The 18,954-nt window shown below is 42.7% G+C and overlaps 1 pseudogene; it reads right to left on the minus strand.

The window, feature by feature from the left end:
• LOC127444921 (dachshund homolog 1-like) overlaps positions 1 to 4,264 on the minus strand; it is a 219,818-nt pseudogene extending 215,554 nt beyond the window's left edge.
• Positions 4,265 to 18,954: the final 14,690 nt, after the last annotated feature.

Here is an 18,954-nt window from a genome sequence, read left to right on the forward strand (position 1 = left end):
TAAATGAAAGCTATCACACTGACATCAATTAATTGTCTGCAGATAATTTGCTGTCTAGAGTGCCAGTCCTACTGGGATGGACATTTGTTTTGACTGTAATCCGTGGCCTTTAAAATGCCTTCAATTTGAATATCAGAGAAAGAGAACACACACTGACACACTCCTCTCACACTTTAACTCTATGACAAGAAAATCTTCAAAGACATAAATACCCATTTTTGCAGCGTATTAATAAAAAGGTTTGTGCTAAACTATGTCTCGCACTCTCTTGCTTGGTCTCAAGTCTCACACACACACACAGACATGCAACACAGGCCTCACACACAAAACTTAAGCTCCACTTCACAGATGAAGCATTTCTTAGAGAAAGATCACAACATAAAGCCAATGAGTCATGATACATCATGTTCATTTAAGACTTTCTGGAAGTGAATGTGATTCTGAGAAAACAAATAATTTAATAAATAAAGGCTGACTAAGTGCAGGCTAACTGTAAGAGGGCATAAGCTTTTTTACTATTATGAGCAGAAACAAAGACACTGAAAGCCAAACACCTCTTTAGGGCATTCAGAACTTCCATGGTAGTGAATCAGCCTTTAAATAATAACATTGTGTTTGTGTGCAACAAAAACTCTATTTGGCACTGTGTGTGAACTACTGCAGTAAATCAACTACTTTTATGCTGATCCAAGTTATGTTTTGTTGTTTCAGAACATTTACCATTAGAATTTAGTCATAAAAGGAAATGCTCAGAGTGATGAATGACTATAAAGCAGACAGACCAAGTCAGCACCTATAGGGCATTCTTTCTGTCTGCCACAAAGAGCACATGGATCAGATGACAGTCCGAGAAGACTGAAGTATCAAAGAACCGAAGTATCTTTTCAACAAAGAGAAGCGGTGAGGAAGTAGTCAGACTTGATGAATAACAGCATAGCTCACTTACTCTAGGAAGGACATCAGAGATAACCATTTATTTGAGTTTGAAGCACACTTGTGACATGGAGGAGGATTGGTTTTATTGTTTAAATTTACATTTTCTAAATATGTTAACTGATGTTGTATTAATGAGTTGAGGAAAACACAAATAACGTGCCAGCTGAACAGAATCCCTTTATCCGGTCATGGTAAGTCAAAGTGCAGTTTCTAACTCTGACTCAGCATGAGTCACTTTTAAATCAAATACCAATCTCTACATATTATCATATCACTTAAATCAAACTTTTCAGTTAGGTCTTCAGAGAATTCAAAGACAGAGGTCCCTGAACATTGCCCATGCTGTCTAGTCTTGCTATATGATCTCACAGTGATCAGCCCTTTACATACACAGTATATTAGTCAGATTTCAGATTCCCAAATACCTTCTCATGTTGTATGATGAGCCCAAATGACCAAATCACAGGGCAGACAGAATGATCTAATTTGCATTATTCAATCATAAATAGGCAGTGATAAAAACTTCAAAACACATTGGTAAAATGTGTATTTTAATCCTGAGGCAAAAGGTCTTAATACGATTAGGATATAATTCAAAGTGGAGACAAGGAGGGGAAGGCGAGGGACTGTTAGAGAGCACCCTTTTAAAACTGCCGCTCTAGGCAATATGAAAAATTAGTTAATTTCTGCAGAGAATCAATTTCTATATTAGACAATGCCGGAGAGCGAGCGTGCGGGCAGGAATCAGAGATTCTAATCTCGTTCCAGTAACTTGTGTCACAAGCACTTAACATCTCCTCAGTGCCAATGGCTGTATACCGTAAATGCGCTCCTTAATAAGCTAGTCTCTATTTGAGTTGGTGTCATACATTTTCTCGCAGACACAGTGGTTTAGATAAGCAAACACATATTGTTCACCACCATTCTATAAATTCCGTCTGTTAGTAGATTGCGATCAATTATCATGTAAGTGTACTATGCGTTATTAATACGCAAATAAAGGGTAACTGTTTTCAAAGAATGCGAACCTTGCTGCCAACAGAATCGGCTGAACTACATTTAATTTTAACATGATATAGAACTTTTAATGCCAAGGCATCTTAACTGATAACCATATTCAATTGCTACCTGGAATAATAATTCAGGTCAAGTTGTGAGTCACTGCAAATTCATAATGAGTTTTACATTTACTGAGAAAGCAGCGTTAGCAGGCTAAAGCTTAAATGAGCACACAGTCGCACGGAAAGATTTTATTACGTATCCACACTGCAGTAGGCTAATTATTTTGATTATAAGGATTATTATAAGGAAATTACACTCGTTAGAGTACATGCACACAAGCTTTAAAATCATTTAACACAATAAACTGTATGTCCGAAAAGTGTGGATACATGATACCCAAGCACGGGACAAGAGTTGACATTCAGCTTAACTGGTAACAAAAGCAGAGTAGTCCCATTAAATATTCATATCACAGACTGATATCATCTCTCTCTCTCTCTCTCTCTCTCTCTAGGCCTCATGGTATCCCTAGTATAGCTAGGGATAGACTTTCAGGAAGTCACTTTTGTACCTCATTTCAGCCCTACTTACTGTACAGACTATCGCTTGGGTTTAGTTATGGGTAATTCCTACAATTTGGTGACATTTTGGCTTTGCAACTTTTGAAAAAGTAAACTTTACAAGTATCTTCATCTTTTATCATTAAAGGGACATGATTTTATTAGTCATACTGGTCAAGCTAAATGACTAAATAAAAATTCAGATGTCCATCCAGTTAAATGGGCAGGGTCAGGGTAGAAAATAACAGGATGGACAATTATTATTCAATTAATAAATTATCCATGGTCTATGAATGTTATCTAGCAAACATATCTGTAAACTTATATTGATGATTTTATTTCTGATAACATAAATATATTAAAATTACATTAATGTCACATATATCTTCCCATAATATGGTGGACATGTTATGGCTGACCACACATGATTAACATCTCTCTCCTGGCCAAAGGTGTTCCAGGTCTGGCAAAGTGTGTGTGGTGTAAGTTTAGTGTGTATTAATGAAGCTGATAAGTTCAGTATAAAAGTAACCTGATATGTGCATGATCATCAAAGGCCAAACTATTGTTGAACATAAGCAGATATTTGCGCTTATCTTAGCAAAGAACGATGCAAGTAAGGTCTGTGCAAGATCCTGTACTGATATGATCCTGTACTGAATAAAACCATGAAGCATTATAAATGTTTCTTAGCCTAATAGTTCACGGGGAAAAGTGTGATTGCACTTTGATTCTTTAGTTTGTTGCGACTTTATAACTAAGTTTGCAACGTCATGTTTTTTTTTTTTTGTTGTTGTTTTTTTTTTTGTTTGTTTGTTTTTTTTTTTTTTTTTTTTTGTGGCATAATTTACAATGCTTGCAAAGTATAGCCTAACTAAAGTTGTTCTGATGTTACTTTGAGAACATGAAATGTACCTTGCATTGGTGCAGTCGTTATACAGGACTTCGAAGTCTTTTCTCGATATGAGTTTGCAACGGTTGACTCCAGGCTGAATCGCGCCCAGTCCACGGAGGATGCGAACCTGCTCCACATTGCACACCACTGGCGTTATCTCCAGACGCTTGAGTTTCGTGTACACGGTGTGCAGTCCGCCGACCAGGTGCTTGAGAAAGAGGTCAAACGCCTGCGGGAGGCAAATGAGCTCGTCGCCGTTTGCAGTGAAAGACGCGAGTTTTGCGCCTCGGACCTCGACCACTTTGCAATCGTTGTTCTGTGGGGTGTTTTCCACTGGAGAAGGGGTGGAATAAACAGGTTTGTGCGGGAGACTACCGATGGGGATACCCGGGCTTGCGGAGGAGGGCAGTTCCGATCTGAAGAAGTTCGGTCCGGCAGGGGTTACCACTGACGGTGAAGGGGAGAGGGTGGCCGGGGTCGAGGAGTTGGCAGCCGCGGAGATCGAGATTGGAGGCGCGTGAGCCATCGGTGTCGCGGGCAGCAGCGCAGCCGGTGTGGCCATGTTCAACACTAAATAATTGTTTTCAAAGGGTTCGGACAAAAAGTAATGTATGTGGGAAAACTGATGTAAGAATTACAGAAACGATTCCGCTTTGATTAAGAAATAAAAACAGCCTAGCACTGGAGGGGTGGGGGTGCGTCACGACATCGATCAAAGCGTGATAGTGACAGCGGGAATAAGTGAAGTGCTGCGCTGGTGTTCGGACGGGCTGAATCTGTCAAATTGTTGTCCGAAGGAGGAGCCAAGTAACAAAGAGACAGTTTGGACGAGACACGGCGCGCACGTGTGTTCGTCTCTTTCTGAGCAAGTATATATGAAACAAAACAATGGACTTAAGAAGAACTCATGCCACCTCTTATATTGTGCGTGGTTAACAAGGCACCCCTTTATACGCAGACACTAGAGATAAATAAACAGAACAATAGACAACACAGTTGCGTGAAATAAAATTATATATATATATATATATATATATATATATATATATATATATATATATATATATATATATATATATATTCAGTCAATTACGCAAAAACCTCCAGTTTTTATAATGCGGCTTTTAAGTAATTCGGCAGTTTGGGGTCGATTTCAGGGTACATGAACATTTGGAAGCATTTCCTGTGTGATTCTGCAATAGGCCATCCAGTGATAAACTCAGTTTTTCAGTTACATAAAGTTTATGAAAGGACATACGTATTGTAGTCTATCAATGCAAGCATGAGGTGAAATGAATAATAAATAGTTAATGTCGCTTTGTACATAGCCTACTCATGGGTAAGTGATTAATTCGCGGCATGAGAAGTTCTGATAAAACAATACTGAAAGCAGTTTAAATAAAGCTCATTTAAATGTCAATTCTCATGGTTGGGGCTTTACTATAATTGGCTATAACAGATGGAGCGCTGTAGTGCACTGACATATTTTAATTACATGGTATTAACAAAACTGATATGCCTTAGAAAGCACAGTGAAAATTTGAATAAGAAATTATTAAAGCAATTATACATCATATGAACATTACAAGTATCACCATATAACTTGTCAACTCTAAGAGAGGGGTAAACAACTTCTGTTGTGTTATAACATCCTTCTTGTGGAGAAAAGTTCAAACTTGGTGGGAGGAGGGTCTTTGAGTGGGAGGCACATGGGGGGCCAGGCTTCTGTAAGGGGGTCCGCTGACTCCCCCACCCCACCCGGGCCCCCATTAATCTAATTATTGTTATCTTTGTAATTCTCTAGGCCTCATGGTATCCCTGGTATAGCAGGAAATTTCAGGAAGTCACTTTTGTACCTCATTTCAGCCCTGCTTACTGTACAGACTGTCGCTTGGGTTTAGATATTGGTAATTCCTACAATTCTGTGACATTTTGGCTTTGCAACTTTTGAAAAAGAAAACTTTACAAGTATCTTTATCTTTCATCATTAAAGGGACATGTTCAAGATTTTATTAGTCATACTGGTCAAGCTAAATGACTAAATACAAATTCAGATGTCCATCCAGTTAAATGGGTAGGGTCAGGGTAGAAAATAACAGGATGGACAATAATGGGGTGGAAATTCAGTTAATAAATTATCCAGGTCTATGAATGATGTCTAGCAAAAATATTTGTAAACTTATATTGATTTTATTTCTGATAACATAAATATATTAAAATTACATATATCTTACCATAACTGGGTGGACATGTTATGGTTGATCACATATGACTAACATTACAAAATAAAGAAAACATACATAAAACAAGAGTTAAAAATAACTCAAAATAATTTTGCTGAATGGCTGATGTCCACCTCCAGTGTGTGTGTGATGTAATTTCATAACATATATTTTCAATTAAAGGTCATAGTATCATGACATAACAGGGTGGACAAAAACAGTCAGTCAGATCCTAATGATCTGCTCTGTTTTCTGGTGTTACAACCTTGCACGTTTGCATTACACGCAAACCGACATAAATGCTATAGTAAAACAATGGCTGTTAACCACCATAGTAACACAGGTGGTAAAACTTAAAGGCCTCATGATGACTTAATTTCATCAAGAGTGCCATTTCCAGGAGTAATGGTGAAAACACAGACAGTTCACAGTGCCACTCACACAAACACAATCAGGGCAACACACAGGACACTAAAATGCAAAAACCATCAACTAAACAACATAAAATGTAACAAAACGTCCCAGTGTACATAACTGATATAAAAACCAAACAAGAAACAACTATTTCAATAAAATATAATAAAATAATGGGTCAAGCAGGGACTTTTGGGACTGCCCAATTGTTGTTTTTCACTGTAATTTTGACAGTAGTTCAAAAGTACAAGTATTGTCTTGTTTAAACAAGAGTTTTCACCAGGTAAATCATACTTTTTACTTATTATTTTATATTCTACAGTGAAATGTCTTGTTAATACAATACTTTTTTACAGTAGGGAAAGGTTTATTTAGTTTCTCAATCGATTTGGCACATTTACTGAAACAAACTTACAATTGTCAAAACTCTAAGTACAATCTTCACATCACATGGTACATTCAGCACACTGCTCTGTGACCTGCAAAAGGTGATTACTCAAAATAATTAACTCATGTTTCAAATGTAAATAAATCCATAAATGCTTTATTCATTGTCATCAAAACAAAAGGTTCCTTTATCATTGCTTAGACCAAGACAGTCAAAATGCAAAGACATCTTGTCAAATGACAGTGTACTCTGAAAGTGTGATAGTTACCCACTATGTAATATTGTCCAATTGCTAACATTGTATATGTAGGAAGCTGAAAATGGTGTGTGCCATGTTAAAAAGTCATGGTACACACACACACACACACACACACACACACACACACACACACTATACTTTCAACAAAACATTCAAACATTTCTCATTGTATGTACACACTTTACAGCCAACCGAAAATACGTAAAGAAAGCTTGTACAGAAAAAAAAAAAAAAAGAAAGAAATTCAGGAACTACAATATGTGCAAGAAAAAGAAAATATGCTGCAAGTTAATCAACCTCATGGGTCTTCCAATCTTTCCTCTCTGTCTGGCCACAACATTTCATCTACATCACACCTGATATCCTTCCTTGCAATGCAACAAGGGGAAAATCTTTTGGCATGACGCAGCCACCCCCTACAACAATCTGCTTTGATATCATCACAACCAGCATCCATTGCACACAGTAAGGACAACTGGCCGTGAGGACGGTGATCACAGACCTTCCATATCCATGCAGAAAAGAACTCCTCAATAGGATTTAGGAATGGGGAGTATGGTGGGAGAAACGTCATCAAAAAAACATGGGTGGGCAACAAACCATTCCCTGACTGTATTTGAACGATGGAAACGTATGTTGTCCCAAACTATAACATACGTTGGCAAATCATTTCTTACCAACCCACTCTCATTCTCAGGAATGAGATCCCTGTAAAGAGTTTCCAGGAAATTGAGACGGTGTGTTATAGGGCCCAACGATGGGAATGTGGCCGAGTACACCATTCCCACACATGGCAGCACACATTAGAATGTTCCCTCCACGCTGGCCTGGCACATCAACAGTGGCTCGGTGACCAATAATATTATGGCCACGTCTCCTGACTTTGGTCAAGCTGAATCATGCCTCATCAACATACATAAAAATAATGTGGGGATTCATCAGTCTCCAGCTCCATCACTCTCTATAAAAAGTGTAAAGCAATTTAGGAAATAATTTACAGTAGATATTGTAAATCATACAGTTACACATATCCCACATTGTGTAACATTCTGCATATACAGGTTGTTCTTGTCAATACTAAAAGACAAGGAGATTACAGCACTGTGTAGTGTACAATGATGAATTCTTACCTGTACATACTGGTACCTCAGCTCCTTCACTCTCTCACCATTCCTCTCAAAAAGGTATCTTGTAGAGTTGCTTCATTGCAATCTGATTTCTCTTCAGCACTCTATCAATTGTGGGGAGGCTGGCAGTGTTGGCATTTTGAAAGATGCTGTCATCTTGTATGACTGCACTTTGAATATTTTTTAGTCTAATAGCATTGTTTGATACAACTATATTACAAATTTCAAGTGCTTGAGCAGTGAAAACTAATCTTCTGCCACCACCATGGGGCAGATACTCAATCCTAGACAGAAAATACAGCACAGTAAAGGCAATGTATTCTACATACATTTTGAGACATGCATTGGCCAAGTTTACTGGAATACCAGTGTGAAGGAATTTTGCAGTACAATATTTGATTACACACCTGCTTTCTCTCCTGAATGTCTGGACTATTGACGACACCGTGGACCGGCCCAGATTAGGCTGCACTCTCTGACCAGCCTCTGTCATACTTAGGCCAAGGTTGATGACATGGTCTATAATTGTTGCCCGTATCTCATTTGAGATTTCTCTGTGCCTTTGCCTTTCTCTGGCTCATCCTCATCCTCTGTGCCCCCCTCTCCCTCTCCGCCCCCCTCTCCCTCTTCCTCTCCCCCTCACCATACCACCCCCTGCACTCTAATGCCCCTTCCTCTTGCACAAGCAGGCTCTTACCCCTGTCTGTCTCCTGCCTGATCCATATTCCACAGCTGTGAAATTCAGTCTTACCCTAGCAGTATAAATGTGTTTGAGAACTGATAGTTTATGAGTTTCACCTGTCAGCTAAATTGGACACATTTGCGTTTGGTTGCTCTAAATTGTGAGGAAATTGAATTGTTCCCCATCTAGCCTAAGTCTATCCATCTGACAACTATTACAACAATACCACATAACTATTATGTATCTAATATATGTGTGACAGGTTATTGTGGTTGTAGGTTGTTCTATTTAGCATGTAGGGATTTACACAATGAACATGTGTATAATTGCATTTGAGAGTAATATCATTCAGTAGCAATTGAATGCAAACTATTTTGATCTGCAAGGCTTACTCAGTGCATTTTGTGCCAAAGCAATTATAAATGACAAGAGTCATGTGAACAAATGACCTAATGTTCATATAGTTAGTCATATAGTTTGACGAAGTTTAATAGTCATTCGACGAATGTGCCGAAGCCATTGAGAAAAACTGTAACAGATATTTTTTTTATTTTTTTTTTAATTGTAGCATTTTTTTTATTTTTTATTTTTATTTTATTTTTTTTACAATTTGCATTTCTGGAGGAATTTCATATTGATGTTTTCAAGAAGCAGTTGTACTGCCTGCATCCCTCACATTCCTTTATTCAGTTCACTACAGTGATTACAGTAGATCCTCATTGACTTCTCTATTAGAGCTGTGGCCAGAGTCCATTCCTTGACCTTCTCTTCATCGATCGGGCACATTTGTCGCTCCCCTATTGTAATGCAAAGAGAACATTTGTTATAATGTACATCCGATGCCTTTGCACAATCTTGATCAATAATTTTAACCATGTAGTACTAGAGAGAAATATACAGACATAGAGAGAACTATGAGCATACAATTTACAATAGGACAATTAACTGTATGCACTACTGATATACACATGCTTATCGATTCCTCTGAGACGTCTTTTAGTGATGCTGTTCCCACAATCAATACACCTACGACTGTACATTTACATGCAATTAGAACATCCATCATATGTGCTCATGAGGCCTCATGGATATTCACTTTAGTTAAATCTCACATGTGCATATGAATCCACTAGGCTTCATGTTTTACTTTCTCTTCTCCCATGTCAACCTTAACATCAAAGTACAGGACACAGAGTGGGAAGGAGTCAATACCTCAAATCACAGGCCACCAGCCTATTAAGACCACCAATATCCATCAGCTAAAACTGCCACACTTTCAAGTGCACAGTGCTGGGATGGTCCCTGCAACAGCCCTGTAATTTAATTCCCTTCGCCATGCATACACCCTGCATAGCCATGTCCCCTGATGGATTAATCATGCCATTTCCACAAAGGTCCTTCAGAAGAGAATGGAGTTTGATGCAGCCACTGACGCTTGGTGCCATAAATCAAGCTCTGCCAAAACGCCAGTGTCCTGTTTTCCTGAAGATGGATGTGGGTTTTGGGGAGCTGCTTTGAATGTGTCCTTCAAGGATGGAGGAAAACAAATGTGTGACTGTTTAAATTTCCCACACTGCAAATGCAATTCTTAATCAGTATCTTTGTCCAGTAAAACATCCTTAAAGCAAAATACATTTACCTTAGAAGTAACTTTGCAAACAGTATAGTAAAACTTGACATATATTAATTAATAAATATATGAAATATATATTAAATAGTTTTATCAACTGTTTTAAGCATAAACCTCACTATAATTATTTTACTTCTCATTTTCTTGTAACTTCTAACAGTGGAGGGGGGTTTGGGGGGTATGCTTAAGGTATGCTAAAGATGTGCCCACTACACATTGGAATTCACTCCAGCTTCTTCTAGAACATCACTTCTATGATCAAAGTCAGGGAGGGGAAAATATCTCTAGAGTGCCAGTGATGGAGATGAGATAGAGCAGAAAATGCCTGACAGCACTCCTCTGTCAGCGCTTTAACTTTTTTCTGTTTTCGAACAAGTTTTTTTTTTTGTTTTTTGTTTTTTGGGTGGGGGGGGGGGGGGTACAGACAAAATTAATTGTGGGGATCTGAGATGCCTGATTTACATTCATTAAAAGTCATCTCCAGAAGTCAAGTTATGTTCTAATCAAATTTGGGTAATTATGCATAACAAGATATTCCCAAAAGAGATGAAAATTGAACTTTTTTTGAACATGTCACTATAAATGAACAAGTTTCCTTTTATCATACATATACATGAGGCAACGCATTCTTTGATCTTGGTACTTTATGATCGAAAGTTGTCAACATGCTCTTTATACACATTACATATTTTCCAACATACATATCTTTATCAATCACCCAGCAGTTAAGTTAACCACCTTCCTTCCGTATGCTGCACCTCAGCTTCACTGTGTGTCACAGTGTATAGGGGGTTGTAAAAACAAGACCTCTGCAGCTTTCTTCCACTCCCCCTGGTCATCTGCTTAATGGGTCATAGGAAAATAAATGTAAAGAATAGTGTAATCATACTAAGGTAACAAGGTTGCAGCGAGTAGCAAAGACTCTTATATGTGAATCAGAGTGAAAGCAAAACAGAGGGCAAATTAGAAGTGATAATACTTGCCGCTGGCTTCTAAATGTATTTGTCATCATACCTTCCCTCTAAAAATATGGCACAGTAATCTGCAACACAATCCCACTAAGTCATATTTGACAACACACATTGTTCTGCAGTGTGTCGGCAGTGGTCTGAATAGTCTGGATTCTCCATGAAAACGACCGGTAGCTAATCAACAGCCAGAAAACACTTATCAACAGTCTAAAATCCATTCTTTCCCCTGTAATAATGAGAATCTGTTCTCTGTTTGTGGATAGCTGAGTCTAAGTGCTAGCAATAAGTGTAAATAGCAACAAAAATCTGCTTAATAACACTAAGTGCAAACAGTGTTAGATGCCATTTGCACCCTGGTGCAAATAGTCACAGATACTATTTGCACCACACCCCTAATTAAATACTAATACTAATTAAATCCCAAAGACATCCTACACCTAACCTTCCTTTACAAAAATTAACCTTGGTTTTACTACAGTAATAGTATCACCATGGTAGTTTGAAGTAAAATCATAGTAACCACAAAATTAATCATGGTTACTATATTAACACCCTATTTCTGTAGCAACATCATGGTTAATTGCATTAAAACTATGGCTTCCACTAAAAAACATGGTTACTACAAAACCATGGTTAATTTTATCCAGATCAAACATTTCTTTAAACTCCCTGACCTTCACAGTGACCAAATCAATACAAGTAAATCAACACTTTATTTATAATTATAAGTAGTATTAAAGGAAATATTAAGAGTTGAGATAGCAAACAGGATGGGAAAAAGTGGGACAAAATGCAAATTCAAACCTGGGCCATCTGCATAAAAAAAAAGCACACCCAAACTGTCATGTGTATTTTGTTGATTCATGTCTTTTATTTTAAAAAGTTTAGTTCCTGTTCCCTTGTCATGTGATTTCATGTTTTCCCTCCATGTTCATGTGTCATGTTTTCATTGGTTGATTGTTTAATTAGCTTGTTATCAGTTCTGTTTGTTCATTGGTTTATGTTCCCCCATGTCCATGTTTTTAAGCCTCATGTTTTCCATTGTGTCTTTTGTCAAGTATTGAATGTGAATGTATGTGTTTGGTATGCTGTTGCCAAGCCAAGCCAAGCCAAATCCATGTTCATGTTCATGTTCATGTTCATGTTCATGTTCATGTTTTGTGTTGTAGTCAGGGTTATTGGATCTCACTTTGTAAATAAACGGCACTTGGGTTCTATACACTTCGTCATCATCATCGTCTTCATCGTTGCCAGTGCCAGCACTTGTTACAGAATACCTGACCAAATAATGAACCCAGCAGTTCGGCTCATACGCCTACGTCAGGGGAATCGTTCCCTGGAGGATTACGTAGAGGACTTTTGCGCTCTGGCCAGCCAGGTGGATTTTAATGTGGTCACCCTCAAGGACATATTTAGGATGGGGTTAAGTGAGCCGATCTCCTCCTTGAGGCCTGGCGGTCGCAGTTCCCTCAGCCTGGCTCAATATATCGACCTCGCCCTACAGATCATTGGTTCCACGTTCACTGAGGGGGAGCCAGAGTTCCACGACATGGCCGCCGCCGAGCCAGAGTTCCACGTCATGGCCGCCAAACCAGAGTTCCTCATCATGGTCGCTGAGCTAGTGCCATCTTTTGCTCCATGTCACGTCACAGCAACGCCTCCGCCTCCTCCATGCCACATCACAGCAATGCCTCAGCCTCCTCCATGCCACGTCACAGCAACACCTCAGCCTGCTCCATGCCACGTCACAGCAATGCCTCAGCCTGCAACATGCCACGTCACAGCAAAGCCTCAGCCTGCTCCATGCCACGTCACAGCAACGCCTCAGCCTGCTCCATGCCACGTCACAGCAACGCCTCAGCCTGCTCCATGCCACGTCACAGCAACGCCTCAGCCTGCTCCATGCCACGTCACAGCAACGCCTCAGCCTGCTCCATGCCACGTCACAGCAACGCCTCAGCCTGCTCCATGCCACGTCACAGCAACGCCTCAGCCTGCTCCATGCCACGTCACATCAACGCTTCAGCCTGCTCCATGCCACGTCACAGTAACGCCTCAGCCTGCTCCCTGCCACATCACAGCAACGCCTCAGCCTGCTCCATGCCATGTCACAGCAACGCCTCAGCCTGCTCCATGCCACGTCACAGCAACGCCTCAGCCTGCTCCATGCCATGTCACAGCCACACCTGAGCAGTTGGACCTGGAGATGGTTCCCACCCTTATACCCACCCTTAGTTCTCCTGAGCAGGCAAGGGGAACTTTCGGCCCTCTGACCCCGCCTGGACCCTCCGAGCCCTGGATTTCACCTTGGCCTGTCGGTCCCTCGACATTGCCTCAGCTCTGCATTCCCTCGGCTCCACTGCGGTCCTTCAGCCTGTCGGCTTTGCCGGGGTCGCTCGTCCCTCCGGCTCCTCCTTGATCTGTCGGTCACCTGGCTCCACATTGGCTCGCCGATCCTCTGGCTGAGCCTCGTCCCTCCGATCTGTCAGCTCCACCAGGGACATCCTTCCCTACGGCTCCACCTTGGCCCTCAGTCCCACCGGCTCCACCTCAGTCTTCCAATCCCCCAGCTCCGCCTTGCTCCTCCGAGCCTCCAGCACCGCCTTGGTCCTCTCTGCCATCGGCTCCACCCTGGCCCTTCGAGTCTTTGGCTACTCTCCTGGCACCAAGATCCATGGCTCCGCCCCTCAAGCCTCTCATGGCCCCACCCCCCACGGACTCTGCCCTGGTCACACGCCCCACGCCTCAAGACACACCCCTCCAAGCTCCCTACAGAACTTTGAATTTATGTCATGTTTTACGTGTTTTGTTTATGTGTTGGGGCGTCGGGAGCCGCCCCTTAGTGGGGGGGATATGTCATGTGTATTTTGTTGATTCATGTCTTTTATTTTGAAAAGTTTAGTTCCTGTTCCCTTGTCATGTGATTTCATGTTTCCCACCATGTTCATGTGTCATGTTTTCATTGGTTGATTGTTTAATTAGCTTGTTATCAGTTCTGTTTGTTCATTGGTTTATGTTCCCCCATGTCCATGTATTTAAGCCTCATGTTTTCCATTGTGTCTTTTGTCAAGTATTGAATGTGAATGTATGTGTTTGGAACGCTGTTGTCAAGTCAAGTCAAGTCAAGCCAAGCCAAGCCATCGTCAAGTCTAGTCTAGTCCATGTTCATGTTTTGTTTTGTAGTCAGCGTTATTGGTTCTCACTTTGTAAATAAACTGCACTTGGGTTCTCTACACTTCGTCATCGTCATCGTCTTCATTGTTGCCAGTGCCAGCACTTGTTACACAAACTGGTGTAACACCCCACACCACTACAGCAACACAAAGGGTTGAAATTTGTCTTAACTTTCTGTATTTCCACCAGACTACTAGAGTAAAAATAGCTGCACTTTGTGGCAGTTGCTATTTTCACCTACTGCAAATAGTCACTCTGTTCATTTAAATATGTGAAAATGTGGCAACAAGTGGTTCTTTGTAATACTGTTTCAGAATAGTTCAGCCTTGTGAACACATGAGTCAAACTATTTCGATTTCAATAGTGGCATTTACAAACCTGTTGTCCCTAGCAGTTTGGACACAAAAAGGGATACATGTAACATCCACATTTTGTTAGCTCAAGCCTTTGCTGTTGTTGGGAAAAATACTTACAATGCTGAAATTTATCATTCAGAGTCGTCCAGTGATTTTTAATTCTCATACTGTATTTCATGGGCTTTCTCTTCTCTTTACCATGCAAAACCTGTTTTGAGAATAAACAGTTCCTTTCAAACATGTATCTGAACTTTTCCACCAACAACTTCTGTGACCTCAATGGCAGTGTGATTGTTTATCTTTTCCTCCTGAGGCAGAGAGAGGGCGAGTGTTATTCATTCGTGCTAAGCTGTGTGTTGAGTTTGATGAATAAGCCTCATAAGCATTGATGCTAACACTCAGGTGCTCACTCTCTTTCCCTTTCGCTTTGGTTCTTCACAGATCATAGAGCATCTGTTTCCTTACACACACTCACTCACACACACACACACACATTCTGCCCCTTAGACTCCTGCTGTGCTCACTCTGTACAACATCCATCAAACCTAAACAAGAGGGGTCATTCAGCTGGCAAATAACCTTCACTCAACAACAGTATTGAGCAAGTTGTTGATAAAATATTTACTGCTAGCGTAGGCCAGGAGTGAGTTAGGACTTGGAAAGAAGTTATTCTTTTGTGGTGATCCTAGACCAGCTTGTCCTTGATATACTAAAATACAAAATTTGCTTGAAACATAGCACTGATCTGTGATATCTGGAAAGATGGCTACCTTGGCAATATGATCATACAGGAAGCAGACATGTTACTACTGAATGTTTCTTTACCCTGACATCGACCCCACCAAGTTACTGACAATCACCAATCAGACATTTCTGTGTCAGTTCCAGTGTGTTCACTTTCAGTTTCTCCTGTGGTGCAACCGATACTTCCCAAAAAGTGATGAGCAAGTTTTGGAGGTTCCATTAATGAATACGTCTCGTAAAAGACGCATCATGAAGATAATTAAACTATTTTAATTAAAACATACTATTGACAAAAATATGACAAGAAAAAAATAATACTGCAAGATATTAACAGTGCACAAACAGTAGAAGAAACATCTAGAGAAACATGTTTTCTGAAGAAAAAACATCTAGAAAGAATTTATATATTTCAGAATGTTTGCCATTTTCTCACTTGAGCTGCGTGAACAGAAAGAGACAAAGAGATTAATTGCCTCACTCAAACACATCCTGTTTATCCTAAAGCAATATCACATGAGCAAGAGTGCTGCTTTGGCCATATAAATAACTAAGGAAAAACTAAGGACTGACCCAAAATATGCACTTGTGTATAATTGTATAACAATACAATTATTGTTTTTACACCACAGATCAGGATCTGCCGTTGCTAGTTCAAAAGATGTGCCCAAGTTCCCTGTCTGTCACTCACTCAACGTTGTGTCGATGTAGTGACACCAGGGGTTTGATCTTGAGAGCCCCAATCACCTTTGCTTAAAATAGAAAAGGCCAATGAAAATTGGCGAGTGGAATTTGCATGCCAATCTCCGCCCCGGACATATGGATATAAAAGGAGATGGCGTGCATGACTCATTCAGATTTTTTTCTTCGGAGCTGAATGCATGTGTGTGTTCATCCTCTCACCTCTTGCTATGCTGGTGGATTTTTATGGCGCATATCAGCGGTCACCCTCGCATGGTTGAGTGCTGTACTTCCCCTGGGCGCTTCGGCAGCCTGAGTCTGCAGGTGCTAAAAGAGTATATTCAAGAAAGAGTATATTTTCCTTCTAAAAGAGCTTGCGCAAACGCTTGGCATCTTTTTAAAGTGCTACTGGATGTGGCCATTATCTCTCCACTCCAGATACCCATGAAATCTGCCTCGAGAGTCTGGGGCGCCACCACACCGAGGCGGCTTTCGTGGAAGTGTTGTGTTCTCATTGCGAGAAAATGCCCATGAGAACGTTGCGGTCGCAGCTCACTTCCTTCTTCGTGAAGCAAGAAGCCACCGCGGCTGCTCCCCAACCTGGTCCGTCCTGGGCTGACGCTCAGCCGGCCGGGTCGGCAAACACCGCGGGCGATCTGGATGTGGACATGGGAGCGTTTCTGCCGGCTCAGCCCCCAAGGACCTCCCATCCCCCAGCATGCTCGTTCTATCCAGATGAGCTGTCAAGCGATGCAGGCGGTCTGCCTTAGGGCGGGTTTAATGTGTCGCTCGTGGCTTGCGACGAGGATGAGCTTTCGGTCGTGGCATCGGAGGGTGGGCTTCTGCTATCGGAAGTGGACAAATCTTCTGAGCTCCCTCCCATGGGCGGTAGAGCACAAGATGAGGTGGACGCTGAGATGGCAGCCGTGCTTGCCCAGGTGACTATGAACATCGGGCTGAAGTGGAACCCTCCACCCTGCCCTGAGCGTTTGCGGCTGGATGATTGGTTTCTGGGCTTGAAATGCGACTCACAGCCACGCCCCGCCCTGGTGCCTTTCTTCCCGGAAGTGCACGAGGAGATAAAGATGTCGTGAAAGGCACCTTTTACTGCCCGTACACGCTTCGCGAGCTCATCCACTCTGACTACCATCGATGGCGGAGCAGCTAAGGGATATGTTGAGCTCCCCCAGGTAGAGTGCGCCATAGCGGTGCATTTACGCCCACAGGGCGCAGCCACCTGGCGCGACCGACCAAGGATCCCTTCCAAGGCCTGTAAGTTCTCTTCCTCTATAACGACGAAGGCTTACTAGGCCGCGGGTCAGGCCGCTTCCACCCTGCATGCCATGGCCATTCTGCAGGTCCACCAAGCCAAGGCGCTAAAAGATCTACACGAGAGTAGGACCAATCCAGGGCTGATGCAGGAACTGCACACTACAACCAATCTCGCCTTACGTGTGATGAAGGTCACGGCGTGCACCCTGGGCCGGATGATGTCCACTCTTGTGGTCCAAGAACGGCACCTGGCTCAACCTTGTGGAGATGCATGACGCCGAGAAAGTCCGCTTTCTTGATGTGCCCGTCTCCCAAGGGGGGCTTTTTGGCGACACCGTCGAGGATTTCACCCATCAGTTCTTGACGGTGAGGAAGCAGACCGAGGCAATTAAACACATCTTGCCACAGCGCGACCCGGCCGCCTTCAGACCACCGAGGTCCCGCACCCTGTCTGCTTCTCGCCAGAGCCGTTCCCCTGCAGTGCCGGCCTCAGAGAAAAATATCCTCCCGCGGGAAGTCAGCTCCACCTGCCTGTCAGCCAGCCCCCAAGAACCCCAGATGGGCTTCGAGGTGGTCCTAACCTGGCCCACCCAGGGATGAGGCGATTACTCCGGTCTGGCCCGGGCATCTCTCCAGCCCCATCATCACCCCTGGGCCAGTGTGTGGTGAGTATAACATCGCCGAGTGCCCCCTGGGTCTCATCACCCACATAGTCAATAAAAGAGCAGTTTCCTCATTCCCTGAGCCAGCGCACTCGCAACGGCCAGGCACTGGAAGTCTTTCCGGTCAATCAGGCGAACGCGAGTACTTCCCGTTCCCTCGTTCTCCATCGAGAGACAGCCAGCAGGTAAGTGTGCTTTTTAAGATTTATTGTACGCAACAGGTAAGTGTGCTGGTCTCTGGGGCCGCTTGCCCGCCCCAGTCACTGGCCACCGTTGCGGGCTTGGGGAGCAGCACGTCCCCCCTGGGCTGTCTTCCAGGTGGGGCACCTGCTGTGCCTTGCCGCGAACCACCCTGCCCGGGCACGGTAAGTCCAGTTGTCCCCCTGGTGCCGCTGTCACGGAGACTGGAGGCCTGGTGAGAGCTCTCCAGCCCCTCTCGGTGGCTCATCAGGACAATTCGCCTCTGCTACATGATCCAGTTCGCTAAACGCCCGCCCCGGTTCAGTAGCATCCTCTCCACTACGGTGCAGGGCGAGGGTGCCTCCATCCTCCGGGCGGAAGTTGCCACCCTTCTGGCAAAGGAAGCAATAGAGCCCGTCCTCGTAGCCGAGTTGCGCAAGGGCTTCTACAACCCTTATTTTATCGTGCCCAAGAGAGGGGGGGTCGTGCCCAATCTTAGACCTGCGTGCCCTGAACAAGGCCTTACACAGGCTTCCATTCAGGATGTTAATGCAGAAGCGCATCCTGGCATCAGTACAACATCAGGATTGGTTCGCGGCCATCGACCTGAAGGACGCGTACTTTCACGTATCGATCCTTCCTTGACACAGACCCTTTCTACGGTTTGCCTTCAAGGGATGAGCATACCAGTACAAGGTCCTCCCCTTCTATGTGTCCCTGTCTCCTCACATCTTTACCAATGTCACAGAGGCTGCCCTGGCCCCGCTGATGGAGAAGGGCATTCGCATTCTCAATTATCTCA

Source organism: Myxocyprinus asiaticus, chromosome 8, assembly GCF_019703515.2.
Source record: "Myxocyprinus asiaticus isolate MX2 ecotype Aquarium Trade chromosome 8, UBuf_Myxa_2, whole genome shotgun sequence".
Classification (NCBI taxonomy): Eukaryota; Metazoa; Chordata; class Actinopteri; order Cypriniformes; family Catostomidae; genus Myxocyprinus; species Myxocyprinus asiaticus.